This window comes from Pinus tabuliformis, chromosome 7 (assembly GCF_031772625.1).
Source record: "Pinus tabuliformis cultivar Carrire ecotype Pingquan chromosome 7, CPIR1, whole genome shotgun sequence".
Lineage (NCBI taxonomy): Eukaryota > Viridiplantae > Streptophyta > Pinopsida > Pinales > Pinaceae > Pinus > Pinus tabuliformis.
This window is the reverse complement of record NC_142293.1, coordinates 866,801,186-866,819,320: the sequence shown is the minus strand read 5'-3', so window position 1 is coordinate 866,819,320 and position 18,135 is coordinate 866,801,186. Positions and strand designations below refer to the sequence as shown.

Here is an 18,135-nt window from a genome sequence, read left to right as displayed (position 1 = left end):
CTAATCTTATGAGAGATAGTGCTGTTAGTCAAGGCCTTGCTATAAAAAATGTTGGTTACTATGATGCTATACAGATGGGTTACCAATCTAATTCTTCTTATGAGAAATTCTTTGGATTGAGAATGACCAAGTACCATTATAAGTACCTCCCTAGTTAAGAGGGAGTGTTGAAGAAAGTGTAACTAGGTTCGATATTTACAAATGTAATTTTGATTTTTGTACTTGTTAAGAAAAAGAAATATTATTTTTGTAAATTATAAGAATGAGTTTCTTGCTCATTTCATAGTTCTAGGAAAGTCAATTTGTTCTTTGCGATCATAATATAAAAACAATTATTTATTAATCTGTTGAGACGTATATAAAAACAATTATTTACAAGGACTGTTGAGACGTGGGCCGTGGGAATAACTTTGACAAGGACTGCAGGTTGCATCTGACGATGGTATCTATGAAGGTGCATGTATCTTCTCTAGAATTCCCCTCTGGAATATCTGTCACATAACATTCCACAACATTAGTCCAAACACTTCCCTCCTCCACGAACTCGTTCAATGTCGTCACGGATTGATAATTCCGAAGGCGGTGCTCTCCTCCCAACACCCTGAAACTGAGAATGTGCTTCTCCTCGTCCAGAATCTCGAGGCGCTCAATGCTGTTCTTCGCTGGAAGCCCCGATACGAGTTTGACTTCCCTGAAGCATCCCACCTTGACATCTCCCTTGACGGAGCAGCTGCTGACGAAGGGCTTGTACGTTTCAGGTTTATCGAACCTTCGAATAACCGACCACACTGCGCTCGCCGGTGCGTTGATTCTCTGAATATTTACGGACGAGCACTGCTTTTCTTCCTTTCCAACTTGGTGGTTGTAGTACTTGTTTATCAAACTGAGGGGCCTGCATATGTTTTGTTGGGCAACCAGAATTTTGATTTCAATCTCTGGACAGATTAAAATCTGCTGCCTCATCATTTCCATTCTCACAGTACAAATAATATCTCTGATTTGTATTCTCAAAGTTGCCGATTTATCTGTGGTTAGGCTGTAGAGAGAGACACACATATATACACGGTGATGAGGAATAATATATGGTTCCATGATGGTCGGCAACTTCAACCCGCCCTCCATTAATTTCGCATCTTCCTCTCCCCGTTTTTCACTCTTCACGGGTTGAGGAATGATATAAGTAGGCAGTTGCAGTTGCAGTTGAATTGGATACGCACACCCCCACTGCGCCCTCTCCACGAACAACTACTCAGATACTATTAATTGTTTGGAAAGGGATCATACATTACTCCTTTAATTTAGATTGCATGATCGTGGGCAACAAATCTCCAAAGTGGTTAACCGCATCCCGCACTACCCCTGACAAGACCTCATTAATTTCGGGAATTGCATCCCGCACTACCCCTGACAAGGGCTCATTAATTTCGGGAATTGCATCCCTCACTACCCCTGACAAGAGCTCATTAATTTCCGTTCATCTGCACCCCGTTTTTCATTTTACAAGAGCTCATAATTTGGATATGGTTCTGTTGAGGAAGCAATTGCAGTTGACTTGAATATGCTTCTGTTGACGGAACAACGGGAAGAATATCCACCATCTCGCCAAAGGACAACTATTCGTATACTATTAATTAATTGTTTTCGACAGGATGATAAATTTGAAGCATTTATGTATATATGTAATTTCAACTTAAGTAGGTATAGATGTAATTTCAACCTCTTTTTACTATATTTAATATCCAGTAAATATTTTTTTTGATAGTTTTATATTTGTGAGATTGTTTTAAGATTGTATTCTACCTCTAAAAAGTTTTAAAATAATTTTATATTTCGTTAATATAATCTTTTTAGAATGTTAGTATAATTTTTTAGAATGTCCATATTTGTTTGAGATAATTGTGAGATTTTTTCAAATAGTTTTATATTCCTGAAACTTTTTTAAAATATTATTATTTTTATATAGGTTAAATAATGTTTTAGAATATATGGTTAGATGTCTAGATCAAATTTATAAGAGATAATTAATTATTAATTAGTTAATATTTTATAAATTTGCATTAAATATTTAATTAATTATTTTAAAGGGAAGATAAAATTGTGGTGTGTAAGTGGATGTTTTAATATATTATATATTTATTTATTTATATTTTTTCGGGTATAAATTGAATTTTATTTATTTTTAAGTATTTTTTTATATACAGTAGATTTTTAAGTTTTTTTTATATATTTAATACATGTTTTATTTAAGTTTAATGTAAAATTAATTTTTTCATTTGTATTATATAAATTTTGGAAAACTAAATTGAATATTTATAATAAAAAAATATACAATTCCATTTCTATAAAAATTATAAATTTATGGTAAAATCATATGTTTTAAAAGAAAAAGAAATAAAAATTGAAATTGAAATAAAACCTAATTGATTAATTTTATAATTTAAATTATGTTTTAACTTGTAAATTTTTTAGACGGATTAGGTATTAAATCTCTATAAGTTTTCTCACACCACATATGCATATTCGGATAGGTTTTGACATTAAATCATGTGTTTACTATATATATATATATATATATATATATATAAATTTGACCTACAAAATCATCCCACTTTAGGAGTTTCTTTTCCCAAAAAAAATATCTCATACTTGTTATTTCATTGAAATGAAAGTATGTAAATTACTTTTCAATTACAACATTCTACCAATCCGAAACATATGACAATCAAAATGAAAACTTGGTAGGTTCCAACAATTACAACAACTTCAGTTACAAAATTAGTTGGCATTGTAAGGACATAAGAAACTTTTTTTGTAATCACTAAATGTCCTACAACTTGGGGTAATGCTTCCTTTGATCTTATGTCCGCATCGAAATTTTGTTCCCTTTGGATATGTCATATGTATGTGATATGTCCAACTCCTCAAAAAATTCCTATAATCGGCACATTCTTTGTTGCCAATGACTCGGGGAAAAGTTGTGTAAAGTATCAATCCCCAAGAACCAATCAATAACCACTAGTGAATTGCCAAAGATGTGTAAGCACTTCACTTGCCTGGACATTGCGTAGTCAAGGATGAAATTCCTTTCCCATGCTTACATGGAAATTTACCATGCTTTGCAAAATCAAAAGGAATATGATTAGAACCAGATTTATACCTGCCTCTTTCACCTTTATTGCCTTCATGAGGAGGTGAAGCAAATGAAGAAGTGGCTCCCTTTGGAACACCATCAATCTCTTCAAGGCTGTTAGAGTTTCCACAAATCCCTGGTTAAAGTGTGTGCTTCTGCACACCTGCAATGCAACTCCCTCTTGGAGCTGTTTCAATGGCCTTCATGGCAGCTTTAGAACTTTCTCCATAAGACTGTCCATAGCCAAGACGCAAATACTTAGGTCTTTACTCAATCATTATTGGTTCAACAATAACTTGTGCAGGCTTTCCCAAGCCCTTTCCTTCACAGCCCATATTGAACATTAGCTTGGATCCTATGCCTCCAGTATGTTTTTCAAAAGAACCAATATAAGCATTCTTTGAAGAATTTGAAGACAAACTGGAATGGTTTACCTCTTCTTCAAGCTAATACTTGACCAAGGCTTCTTTGGCAACAAAGAGTTGTGACTCCAACTCATGCATTCTCTTCAAGTACATATTTGCAATATGAAGTTGCCTCTCCATTTCCTGCAGTCTATGAGAAAGCAACTGCTTCTCTTCCTTCATGGAATTCAATTGCTCTCTAAGTATGCGACTCTTCTTTTCATCCTCATACATTTCTCTCACCTTGTCCATCACGATGAACAAGTCTTGCTTCAAGTCTCCATCATAGAGTCTTGTGATGAAGGAGGAATTTGAGGAATCACTTGTAGAAGTTGTCATTATACCAATGAACAAAAGAACTTCAAACAAGATTAACAAAGAGCTTATTCAAGAAACCTTTGGCCAAAAACCTCTTGTGCTTCAAGGATTGCTTTGAGGTCCTTTGGGATAGAAGAATGCCTTCAGCCCTTCTTCCTTTTTGTCCTTCCTAGACCGAGCTATCAATAGCTTTCCCTTCACCTCTACAAACTCAAACAATAGTCAATCTGAAAAACAAGCATACAATCAACCTCTGGTTGTTTAAACACCTTTAGACAAGCAATCTTTGCTCTGTCAATCAACCATACTGATATAACCTTCTTCAAAGATGAGGTTAACCAATCTCAAGCTCTGATACCACCTGATCTGAAAATGGGGCACTTCGGCTTCTAGTCTAATTTATAAGAACCTCTCCCACTCCCAAAGCTTAAACATTCCCAAGTCACAAATGATTAACCAATGCGGAATTAAATATGTGCTTGAAAGTAAGGTGAATGCTTATGATTATTTTAACTGTTTATGTGCTTTAAAATAAGTTGTTTGTGCTGATATGTAAATACATGTAACAGTGCAAACAATACAGCAAATAACAAACACATAAGGCAACAACTTAATATGGAGCTCACCCAAAACTCTTGGGCTACATCTCCATGAGTTCTAGTCAACTCAACTAGGCTCTCTAGGATTATGGCAAAGTCCTTTTACAACCTCTTGGCTCAACTCCATTGTTTTACATAGAAACAATGGGTTTAGACACCATTTTATCCCTAGCTCTTGAAGCTCTCGGCTCTTCTAGCTCTCGGCTCTCGCTCTCGCTCTCGGCTCTGGCTCTTGGATTTGGCTCTTAGCTCTCGCTATTGCTCTCAGGTCTGGCTCTTGGCTCCAGCTCTTGGCTCTCGCTCTCACTCTCAACTCTGGCTCTTAGCTCTGGCTCTTGGCTTTCTGCAACCTTTATTTCTCTGGCTTTTCACTTCAACTTCAAGCAACCCCAAAGGCTACCTCAGCTAATTTCCGCAGTAGCTTTTTTCTCACCTAGTCTCTCCTTTTGCTTCTCGACTTCTCCTGTCTTAGCACTGCTTATCTCTATCTCTATCAGTCTGTGGCTTTAAAGCCAATCGGCATTGTTTGTTCATTTCCCCTTCTCGGGCTCTCTGGCTCCTAGCGTCTGTCCACTCGAATCCCCCACTGAGTATTAGCAATCATTGCTAAACGCCTTCAGAGATGGTGGCCACCTATTCTGTAACGGAATGGACCATCGGTTCCTTGGAAATCCCAAAAGTGGTCATTGTCTGTTTACATAGAGAAATACGCAAATACAAGGAAAATTCACCCAAAGGAGGTCTATCAGAGTTCAAAAGTCGTTAGTTCTACCCTATATTCCCTTCGGATCTGTCTTTGGGCACGATCGCAAGTGACATTCATCAACGCCTGTGATTGATTTCGGGTGGCTAACGCGCACGAGGATTACCCACCTGAAAAGGGTGGTTTTCCCTCTCTAATGCCTAGCCACGTGGCATCTAGTGTATGGGCTCAGGCGAAACCCAGCCAAAACCACTTACCGCCTACGGCCTGCCCAAAATCCCGCTCATTTTGTGGTTTCCCTTTGTATTTGAAAAATACATTAAAACACTGAAATACCAACGAATGGCTTTATGGCTGACTTCAAATACTATACAACAACATTTATACACCCTTTCAGGTCCGGATTCATCGTATTAGGCGCATTCCTTTTGTATTTTGTTTATTTAACGAAACTCGATTTTACATTGGAAAAACACCTTTTTATGAACTTCAAAATATATATACTTTGACCCATAATACCTGTCGGGTCCAGCTTTATCGCAAGTAGCATATGTATCAACCCCCGCTCTTTTATATAGTTCTGATGCGATATTGTGATATCGCAATCACATAGTCCCAGGGTCTTTCCATATGGCATGGCCTATGCCAGCGCTGATTGCAATCCGCCGATATCAGCGATCACAATATCGCTCGGCACGGGGTCCCGCCTTAAGCCCCATGCCACCGTTGATGCCGATCCACCGATATCAGCGATCGACATATCGCATCGGCCCGGGGGTCCTCACCTTATGTTATATGTCCATGTGCCTTCCTCCGACCCCATTTGTTGGGGATCGACAATCGGCAATTTCTTCCCCTTTTTGCCTAAGTCTACCTTTGACCTCCTCTGATGTGATTTTTCTCCATAAAGCCTTTTAGGCCATTTTTTTGAAGATTTGCCTCTTTTTCCAAAGAGTAAAGGGCATCTTCTTTCTACGATAACTTCTGCATACTAAGTCCATTTTTTCCCATTCAAGTTACAACAGATTCAGAATGAGACGATCTCTACAATGGGGCTATTTTCAGGAACTTCCTTGGACTTTCATTTTTCCTCTGTGAGGAACACTTAGACTTAGGAGTTTATCCAAAATCCATTTTGGATCATTTCAAGGATCAATCTTCTAGTAGGGCATCAAAGCAAGCTAAAGGACATCAAGGTCTGCATTAAAGAAACAAACCGGATATTGATCAAACCCTAGAAATCTACAACAATAGTCTACATCAGCAAGTTTTTCTATACAATCAAGGTGACATTCTACAATAGCTAGAACTTGTGTCTCCACAATCCTCATCAAAAGGCCACCAAGACCCTCATCAATATGTCTACAAAACAAGACAACTCGAAGGATTTGAAAATGAAGATCACATCAGCTTGGAAAGAGTTGAAACCCTAGAAAAAATCCTGATCTACAAAATAAGGGAAATCATATTGAAGGCATTATCATCTCCAAGGTTGTGAAATCAAGAAAGGATCCTCTCCTTTCCCTAGAAGAAGACCATCCAAGGAAGCAACTAATCATCCTCATCAAAAGGGAGCAACCTTTTCCATTTAAAGAAAGGCTTTCTCACTTGAAAGAAGATCGTCCTAGAAGAATCCCTCATATATCTTCTTCAACCTTCACCAACATGACCAAGGTGAATATTTCGTCTTCACATGACAAGTAACAATCTTTTCAAATTATAAATTTTGTTAAATGAATTCATGAATTTCAAGGACATCTATAAGTTGATGGGTCATCAAGATCCCTTGCATGGAGAAGAAGCTGAAGTCACTAAAAGATCTGCTCTAAATTTATGGAAATGGATACTTATAGGTTCCTCTCATATAGAAATATTGGAGACATCAAAGAAAATGTATAAGATAGACTCATTCTTTGAATGTGCAATGAAGAAGGTCACATGAAATTTTATCTACATGGAAGCAAAGGTATCAAAGGATGTAGGATATCTTCATAAGGTCCCATATACAAGATCGAGGAAGGAAGATAACCATCAATGATTTATAATGCACTAATAGATATATCTATGAGTTACCTCATCCGACAACTTATGGTCTCTATGATAGATAGAGAAAGACAAGTTTATGACAAAAATATTGAGGGTTAAAATAACTCAACCATGTACAAAATGGAAAGGGAAGGTTGGTCATCAAGAAAGACAGAATAAGTATAGCTAAGATTCAATGCTATAGAAATATTTTGGAAGCTCATATCAATGAAAGATGGAGGAAGCTGAAGAAAAGGACCAAGGAAAGAGGGAGTAACAAATCTCTCATATGAGTAAGATAGTATCCCATACAAAGGGGTCTTATCATAAGCTCCTAAATCTTGTGTTATAAGATATGAAAATGATAATAAGATGCATCATGGCATCATGGAAGCATCATAAACAAGAGATCATGACATCACCATGGGAATCATGAAGGACAAGATCAATGGCAGACAAACATGTAAGATATATAGCTCTTGGGAACCTTAATGGACATTGAAGGAAGGAAAGGAGTAATCTAAGGCTCATCATACAAAAGGGAAACATCTTCCAGTTGGGGATATACAAGATCCTCAAAATTATCTAATGGAATCCTCATCATAGGGTTCACTAATATAGAGAGGAAGTAAGTGTTTCAACAAACATTCCAACTTATGGAATCCATGAGATGATGATATGATGACGTGAAGTAGATCAATGGATTGAAGATATTTTCAATCAAGGAAGCTACTGCAAGAAACTTCGATGACTTGAAGGTAAAATAAGGTATGTATGCTTGTGTGCAATATTATAATGTCATGTCATACAGTTGCAGGTAACATGAATCACTGCTTATATCTTAAGAAGCATGATCAAGAAGAAAAAGCATTTCCTCCTCTGAAAGGATGCAGGAAGGCATAAGTCACACTAAATGAAATCAACATAATATGTCCTCATACAAAGTACGAGATGGTTGACTACAATGAAGAAACTCTGATTGAAAACTAATGGGAATGAAATGTGTGGGGAAGGAATAGATCATGAGATATGAAACCATGATGAAGGAAATCAACATCCCAAAGACCAAGAAGATTTGACTAGGAAATCTCCCAAAAAGATATGGAGATTATGATGAAAGTATAAAATGAAAACTCTTGAAAATGGATATCTATGGGAGATGTGTCAATATGTGTGCAGGATGTTGATACCTACAAGAAGATGTCATGATGAAGATCCATCTCGTAAGGTATGATTTAATTTAATATGATGTTTCGATTTCTTGAGTAATATTTGGATAATGCAGGGCTACTCAAACAAGAGTTGTAAATACAAGTACAACTAGCATTCACGTGGTGGATGGAAGAAGCATGACGAGAAAGAAGTAGTCATATAACGAAGGTTCCAGATATGAAGAAGGCCACTTTCCATGAAGAAAGGAATGACATGATGAAATAAGGAGGAAAGTGATCGATGGTTGTATCCCTGCAAGGAAGAAGGTCAATTGATTTTCATGACATCTAGGAGAGAAGTTGATCAAGCAGCTGAAGGAATCACAAAGAAAGAAGTTGTTGATATATAGAAGAGTCCCAGGCTAAGAGGGAGATCTGATAGGTCCCTAATCAAGAGGGACCTTGAATTGGATCACCCCTGATTAAAAAGGAGTGATGGTTGTGTTTTTCGATTTCATGTGTCATGCACTAGACGAGGACTAACAGCCATAATTATAGGTTAAGGGCATGAATGGAAATGTAGACACATGATAGACACAACATTCTTGTCATCACTTTGGAAGAAAGAATGGAGGGTTGGTTAATCATTTAGCATCTGATGTTCTTTGACAATGCGTAGGGCATCCAAGATAATAATAGGTAAGAGGACCGATATTATTTGAGGGCTGGGAACCCAAGATAAGAATAGTCCTAGAAGGTCATACTTGATGAACACCCAGGTGGGTAAGTACCTTGAGAGACAATGATAAAGGTGTTTATACTCCCCAACATTGTGCTCTGATCTTATGAAAGATAGTGTTGTTACTCAAGGCCTTGCTATGAACAATGTTGGTTACTATGATGCTATACAGATGGGTTACCAATCCAATTCTTCTTATGAGAAATTCTTTGGATTGAGAATGACCAAGTACCATTATAAATACCTCCCTAGTTAAGAGGGAGTGTTGAAGAAAGTGTAACTAGGCTTGATATTTACAAATGTAATTTTGATCGTTGTACTTGTCAAGAAAAAGAAATATTATTTTTGTAAATTATAAGAATGAGTTTCTTGCTCATTTCATAGGTCTAGGAAAGTGAAAGAATCAAGGTCATGTTAAAGAGCTCTTCTTGAGCATGAATATGCGTCAACCAAGTGTCAAGTAGCGCTCCAAGACAAGCACCATCCTCCAAAGAAGAAGACTGCCAGCAAAACAATGTGAAATACAGTCAAGTGGACTTCAAAGTATATATAGATGACACGTCGGCTCAAAAAAGGAACGCAACGGTTCGCTAAGTTCACATTAGCATACATGGACCAGCACCTATAGATAGATAGTTGGAGTAATCGCGGACAAAATAACTTTAGATCACTCTGAAACTTTGATGGTACAGTAAATTAGAGTATCTCGGTGATAAGCATAGTGACACTTTTGCATAAGATCTTTGAAATCTCGGGCAAGCACAGTGACACATAATCTTAGGTTTCTCTCAGATTTTTTGTGGGAAAAATGACTTCGGATACCTCTGCTATCTTCGGTGATGATGACAGTGGAATATAACAGTCTCATGACCATGTTCTCCTCTCGATTTTAGTGACTACTATCTTGGAAGTTATGGCCGACCTCTGACTTACGACAATAATATCCAAAGGTTGTTTTAATTTGTGAAATGAAATACCAAAGGAATCAAGAAGGGCTAGTCCAACTTTTGGAATTGCGTCAATATTGAATTGAGAATAGAAGTTCCATCGTTGAGGGAAAAAAGATTTAAAGAGGAAGAGTGAGTTTAATTGGAAATCACCAAAGAAAGGAGGGCCTACACTTATTAAGAAGAGAAGCACTACATGCAGATTTGGAGTTGTACAGAGAATCCTTGGCAATCGTGGCAGGACACTAGCGTCTAATTATAAATTGAGACACTCTAAGAAGCTCGGTGGTAGAGAAGATCGTTGTCTTTGGGTAGGTACTTAGTTGAATTCGTAATCTTACCTTTTAACAAAATTTAGCTCTAATACATATAAAAAATGATAAATATTTGTAAATTGTCTTTGATTATTTTAAAACAAGAAACATAATATGGTGAGGTCCCTTCCTTCAGCGATATAAATTAGAATTTTCTCAATAAAATTGAGGCCTAAGAATTTTTTTTTATTATTTTTTTTACTTTGCAAGGGTAGATTATAGTCAAGGTTGAGGTATTTTGCTGAGTTTCATTTCGTTTGATGAGGAAAATTATTCGTTTGGGTACTAGTAGTCTCTAGCTTCTCTTACAGTGTTGTTGCCAACCTTTTGACATTATCATGAGTTCATCCTTGATAACTGGCATATTTTGTTTAATTTTTTAGAAAGTTTTAGAGTCTTATTTGTGTAGTCCCTTTTGGAAAATAGGTCAATAGTGAAATAGGTTTTACATTCTCCTTTAAGATTGCAGCTATATTTTAATGCAGAATTGAACCACTTTTTGTTGTTGGGTATTGGCATAAACGTTTGGTTGAGTGTAATACTTTTATGTTATATTCTTGTATCATTATAGTGTTATTTTCTTCTGATATATTTTTTTGGATATTTATGTGTAGGTTTACAACCACCGGTTCCTTTGTTTCTCCTATTTATGCTGAAAATGTGCCAACAAGATTACCTTTCAAAGAGGTTTTATTTGGTACAACATCAAAAGCATGGCATGACTTGCACTTCATTTTGTGGCTTTCCTATGTACTTTCTATATGGATCATTTGTATACCATTCATATATTTCTATATCTGGCAAATGTCATTTATGAGGAGCCTTGGGGAGGCTGAGAAACTATTTCTAACTCGTATCTCCAAGAAAGATATTTCTCCAGCTCTTTTATTTATAGATTGTTTGCATGTATTCGTTATGTTAGCTTTAATTGCTTTTATATTTTTGTGTGCAACCTATCTACGTGAGTTCTTTAGACATCTTCATGAAATTGAGAGGAAAAACCCTTAGTGGGAAGATAACATGGCATCAACTGGAAAAATGGGGAAAAAGTAGGAAGACATCTACCTGTACTAGATGGAGCTCATATTCTTGGGGGAAATGGTGAGGCTGGTGGAGATGGCTAGGAAAACACTGGTGTTGGGAAATTGATTAGGAGAAATGCAAAAAATGTAGTGGCTCATGTGGAAGCGCAAGTTGCATGGCTTGAGGAACATGTTGAGAAAATGTTTAATGGTGGAGATGTTGCATATGGTATTGAGGATGTGCTATTTGTTGAAATTGTGGGGATGCAAGGTATTGTGTTTCATTTGATTGAAAATGGAATAAAAGTGAGTCCATTTCCCTTATGTGAAGGTTGTTAAATTTAATTATTTTGGGAAAGTTTACATGTCCCATTAAATTTCATATATTTCCCCTATATGAGTTAGATCTTTTTTAAATGACAATTTTCTTTGCTTAGCATTTTTGGTTAAATAATTTTGTTGAGATGTTTACCTTGCAAGTGTTGGCTAGTAACACGATATTTCTTGGCGTTGTAATATTTCTACCTTTTCAACTAGGATGGAAAGTTCTTTCCATTACATCTCAACTTGTCATCACTACATCTAGTGCATTACTTACACCAAGAATGTCTAGTGCTTCAGGGTTAGATTTGGCTCTCTTCAACATCACTTTAAAGAATATTCCCAATTCAGTTGAAAATATGTCAACAAGTGCCTTGACCAAGGGGTTTCTTCAAAGGAATATGAGCACTGGTGCCCTTCAATCTAACAGTGGTTCAAATTTTACTAAAACTGGGGGATCAATGGAAGTATTGACAAAAGTCTTTCTTTCTTCCTTACAAGTTTCTTATCTGCAAATCTTTCTATTAATTACATGGTTATTTTTCTTTATGTTTTATGTTATCTTGGCTTAATAACCTTGATATGTTACAATAAAGTTGAGCATTTGACAGTGAGTAGGATCTATTGTATAGCTTTGGTGGCACAGGTTTCTACTCCTCTTACAAGGTTGTTGCTATCTAGAGGAAAATACTTTTTCACCATGGTGAATGTTTCTTTTATTTCATTAATGGAGATTGGATTTTTACCAATATTATGTGGTTGGTGGTTGGATGTGTCCACCATTAGAATTACTGGAACAACATTGTCTCATATGGCGAGATTTTCCTGGGAGTCACATTTAAGAAGTTCATTCCTTCACTGGCTTGTTTGGATTTTGTATATGTTACAAATAAATATCTTTGTCAACCTTCTCTGAGAGGTTTTCTCATTCTCTCTAAGGAAATTGTGTTCTTCATGGTGTAATTTTGTAGAAGAAGTTAAATTTATTTACTTTTAATTTTTATGTAGATGTCTTTACATCGTGCAAAAAGACTGATGCGTTGTGATTAACACTATATTACATATTTCAAGTATCAAATAACATTCTTGTTTGATTTATTAATCAACAAGTACTTCATCCTAGTGTCCTATACTTTCTCATAAATCCTACTGATCGAAACTATAATCCATTCCAAGATCTCATTAATGATCTAATACATAAACATGCACGAAGGATCTTGTTTTTTATGGAAGATTGATTATCTTTTTCATATTCCTACCAATCAAACTTGCAATGTTTTTTTCTCCTTCCCTATACCATTTGGATACATCATATGTTGATAAGTAAATTTAAAATATGTTCTGTTAGTTAGTATTATTGGCTGCTAGTTAATGTGAGTTTATTTCATCAAATAGCTTTGTCTTGTTAATTTTGAATTTGTTGTATGATGTCAGATCCATTTACAAAGATCCCAATATACATGTTTTTTTTTTCATATCTATATTCCATTTTTCATTGATAACTTCAGGCCACAAGAAACTTTTAAGACTGTTCTTTTCAATTGGTTTTTTTATTGGTTGGATGCTTGGATTGTCTCAATTGCTCTTGCCAAACTCCGAGGACGAGAATGGTCAAGATGGTTTGAATGGCCAATAAAGAATATGGGTAAGGTTACTAGATGTTCATCGTCATCATTTCCAAGAATAGAATCACCATAGATTAGACTTCCTGTTGCCACGAATGTTGGGAGGATGGTAGATGAAATTGAGGGTGTGACTTTTGAAGAGAATGATGGAGATGAACAAGATGATTCAAAAGAGTAGGTTTTTTCCCTCTAAACATCCTTTTAAAAATTAGTTCATTTATTTTTTGTCTAAAATATTATGAGGATCCTATTTTGTAGCAATGGACATCTTTAGTTAAAGATCCTATTTTTAAGAAACTAAATATGTAGGAATTATTTTATGAGAATAATGTATTTGTAAATTCAAATTATTTTGTTAAAAAATCACATGAAATTTTTTTATTCTACATGTTTCAAACCATCCAGTGTGGTTCATCATCTTTGTCCTAATGATGAACCACACTAGATGGTTCAAAACACATAGACTCAAAAAATTTCATGTGATATTTTACTGAAATAAGTTCAATTTACAAGTGTTGATAGTGCTAGACCCACCAATATTCAGGGGATCTCCCTGATATGAAGTCCCAATTAGACCTCAAGCCGTTTACTGTAGGATTCCCATCTGGAATACATCCCGGTTGTTGATGCAGTGGGTTTTAATGATGTGCTTTGGATACAATAACGCATAGTGTGATGTATGATGACTTTCGTGATAATACATGTGTGACCCTACACATATTCAAGTGTGATGCATGAAGGTCCTACCACACAGAATGGAAAGTAGGTGAGCCCCTTAAAATCCGCTAATAGTATGCAACTTGAAAGGAACACATGAGCATAAATGACATCAAAAGCTAATATGAGAAATATTTCACAAGTTAGTAGTGATGAATTAAAACTACAACACACATTCAACAAGATTCATACCAATGAAAATGAAATAGTTCATAAGCATAAGCATCAATTAAATAACATACATTGAAAACATAACAAGAATAGTCCTACTATATTTACAACATATGCATGAAAATGTGTCGGCTCTGAGCTTTTTATTATGTGAAAGTTCCAGTCATTCATATTCCATTAGCAGGCCGCTAGTTCTAATAGTGGAACGTGAAGTCGACATCACTTGCTCCTCCAAATAGATATACTTCGTCTATGCTACAGAGAATCTAAAGCTCTCACAAACTCCTAAGCTCCTGATTTTAAGCCTAAGCCTAGCCAAAATCTTGGCTCCCAAAATCCCTTTACATGAGTTATGAGGTTATATTTATAACAAGAGGGGGTGACTCTTTAACTCCCCTTGTGACTCTTGCACTTCCCTCATGAATCTTAAACTTCTTTACAAAATGACTCATTACATTACATCATGACTCTTCACATTCCAATATTGAAACTCTGAATTCCACTTACAAATTATTTACAAAACAATATTACAATTTACACTTGTACCCATATAAGACAAAATTCAGTAGAGTCAACTAGATAGCCTAATAAGACAAAACACTATCATGCTTGAGTTTGGGGAAAGTCTAGCTCAACAATTTCCACTTGATGTCTTTCATTCATGTATTGGTGCCAAGCTTGGTACAATGTGATGACATCCCCAAACTATCTGATGGTTTCTGGCTGGAAGTAGACTCTAGCCTCCATGACATCTGTGCACAATGATTTGGAACCAGTTTGAACTTCCTTCTAGAACATGAGAAACATTGTTCTCACTTGGATATGGACACTAATTTAGTTATACATATTCTGTCTATTCACGTCTAAATATTCCTTAGTGGTGACCTGTCTAAGCTTTTCCAAGTATTCTTCTATCTCCATCCTAACCTGATTCCTAAGATCAGCTTCAGTGAGTGAGCCAATTGATGGGATCATGTGGGACTTCACCAAGAAATCCATACCGCTGTATAACCATGCATATGAGGCATGAATGTTACCAATGAATGAGGTGAGTTATTTATTTTTTTATATTAGCATTTGAACTCTTGCTTTCTGTAGCTCCAACTCTTGCTTCATTTTCTTGACCAAGTCAAGCAGTGCCCTTTTGTATATCATTAACCATTCATGCATGATAGTGATTGTAGCTTGCACATTCCTGAGAGTTTTGACAGTATATTTACAATGTTGCTACAAGCCATGCAAGTGAACAATTTCCTTATGCATGGTAACAATCTCCTCATAAAGATTCGGCATGGTCTCTACATGTGATAATACTTCACCCAGTATCGATTACCTCATTTCCTCGAGATGGACCTCTGTGGAATTTTCAGTATGAGTTGTTGTGCGGAGTTGTTCAACCTCTTGCCTAGCACCCAACAATTTATTTTCCAATTTCTTGTTCTTGGCCATCAAATATTTAGTGTTCCACTTTTCTGCACTTGCGAATGCCAAGTTGGTTGCGAAAATGGCATTGGGATTCTTCCCAGTGTTTGCCACAATCACCCTTTCTCTAATGAATCTAGAAGATGTTCTCATCCAGAAAATGCTTCTTATGCGCTTGTACAATATTCTTTTGGAGTTCATAGTACGAAAGATTATACGTGTCTATAATTGGATCATCATCAAGAGGAATAACTTCCCCTTCCTCACTTGGAGTTGACTCTGTTGTTGAAGGTGGTGGAGACTCAACGGTGAACTATTGTGTTCTTAGAATTAGGTCAACATCTTGATTATGCAACTCTAGTTCCTCCTCCATGTCTATGATCTCTATCCACTCTTCAAAATGTTGAGCAAACTTCATGTCCTGCTTTTTCCGTTCTCCTCCTCTACTGGTTGTCGGTTTTGTTCTTGCTCTCCAACATTTTTCTATGCTGTTTTTTATGTTATTTCTCTTCACCTTTCTTCTTCTTCTTGCTTCTCCTTTTCTTGTTTTTTTTCTTCTACTTTTCTTCCTCCAATCTCCTTTTTTCTTCCCTCTTCCTTCGTTCTTCTATTTGCATCCTATGTTTCCTCTTTTCCTCTGTTACTAAAGCTACTTTCATAATAGTTGGATCCGCTTTCATATTTTGACTTCATTCTCCCCCTGGAATATAAGAAACCTTTCTCTTATCCTTATCCTATGCGGGGTTTCTCCCTTCTTCTAGAACTGCTTCTCGAGTAGATTTTTTCTATGTAGTCACCTGTGAAGTTCCTACAAAATTGACTGGGTCATGGGACTTAGATGCATTATAAAAATTCTTCAATAGATCCTGCTTCGGTCAGTGAAATGTCCTGCTAAGCCACTGGAAGTGAATTCTCACACAATGGTCTCTGCAAATACCATGGAGATCATATGGATTAAAGTCCAAAGTACTGAATGCAAAATTGTCTATTTCCTTTCCTTTGCTATCTATGACTTTTAGGTTCTTGATCTCATACAATCCAACTTTCATTGGAAGAGTTGGCCAAGGTTCTTTCTTCTTCCTGTATAAATCTTCTAACAACCTTGTGGACAGATGATATCAAACTTCTTGCATGACAAACTTGTAGTAAATTCTGATCGCTAAACACTCTAACGAATGTGCCATCACGTGAGGAAAACCAATCTGCAATCTCTAATATTGCTTCCATTTCCCCATGTGACATGAATGGTGGTTCTTCCTCAAAGATCGTCTTATATAGAGGAAAGAGGAAGTGGTTAGCTAACTTCTCCATTATTCCTCTGTGGCTAAAGCTGAAAGCAATTTGAATTGAATGTGCATGATAGGGTCTCTAGGTGTTGAAGTCCATTTCATGCCATGAAATGCATTATGTGCATAGATTGCATCCAGTAAATATGCAAACATGTAAAATCTCTCTTTCTCGCCCTAGCGAGGATTTAGGGTGTTTGCTACATGAATACTTAACTATCGAGCCAACAAGTCTAACCAGTTGAATAACTTCCCCTCATTCACAACCTGGTTCAATAAGATTTCCCACCCTTCAGGAGAGGTCTCCATGCTCCACTAACTATAGATTATGCAAGCTACAACGATAAACAATTGATAGGCCCTCACAAGAGATTTTGTCTTGTTTTTTTTGGTGGATGTTCATTAAAACTTTGATAGCTCTTTAAACCAAACTTTAACAATGTCTTTCGTGCCCACATAATTGTTGGTGGCATAGAACAATGAATCCATGAGTGTTTCTGGCTAGGGAAAATGGTACATAAGTCGATATTTTTCTACCAAAAAAGCAGCAGATTTTATCCGTTGGCTTTGTTCAAAGTCATAGTTTTCACATCAATATGTGAAGCAATTTAGTTGATAACATATTCACATGGGAAGGTTGGTTATCTGCATGAAACCCCATGTAGACCTAATTTCTGGACATTAATGTATACCTGCCAATCCTCTAGATCTGCTTGGAGCTCTTTCCTGAAAAATACTCGTTCAATTTATGCCATGTAAGATCTAATTCCTTTACCACAAAGATTTGAGAGTCTCACTATACTGGCAAGTTTACTTGCATGCTCTCAAAAGATTCCTCGATATCTCTTTTTTTGGTACCTTTTGAAGCAACTCTCTTGGGTTCTATGATAACAGTGCTTGCTAGAGAGAAGTGCTCAACAATCGTGATACCTATAGGAGGAAAAGGAACTCATTGCATCATTACATTAGGTTTTGCAAATCAACTTTCAAAGTAAGATCAAGCAGAAAACACACGGAATAATGAGAGAGATTACACAATTCTCATGAGGAAGGGAGGGAGATTGGCTGAGGGAACTATGCATTGTGTAGTCTCAATAGCCAACGATGCATCCTGAGGCTTGAAACTGTGCAATGCACAGTTCATCCTGGGAAGTGAGAGGGAGAGATTGTGCATTGTGCAGTCTTAGTGGAAAAGGTGGAAGGACTAAGCTTTGGGACTGCACAATGCACAGTTGGGATAG

At 36.5% G+C, this 18,135-nt stretch overlaps 1 pseudogene; it reads right to left on the bottom strand.

Moving 5' to 3' along the window:
- Positions 1-372: 372 nt before the first annotated feature.
- On the bottom strand, positions 373-972 carry LOC149250364 (abscisic acid receptor PYL12 pseudogene; annotated as a pseudogene).
- Between the last annotated feature and the right edge of the window lie 17,163 nt (positions 973-18,135).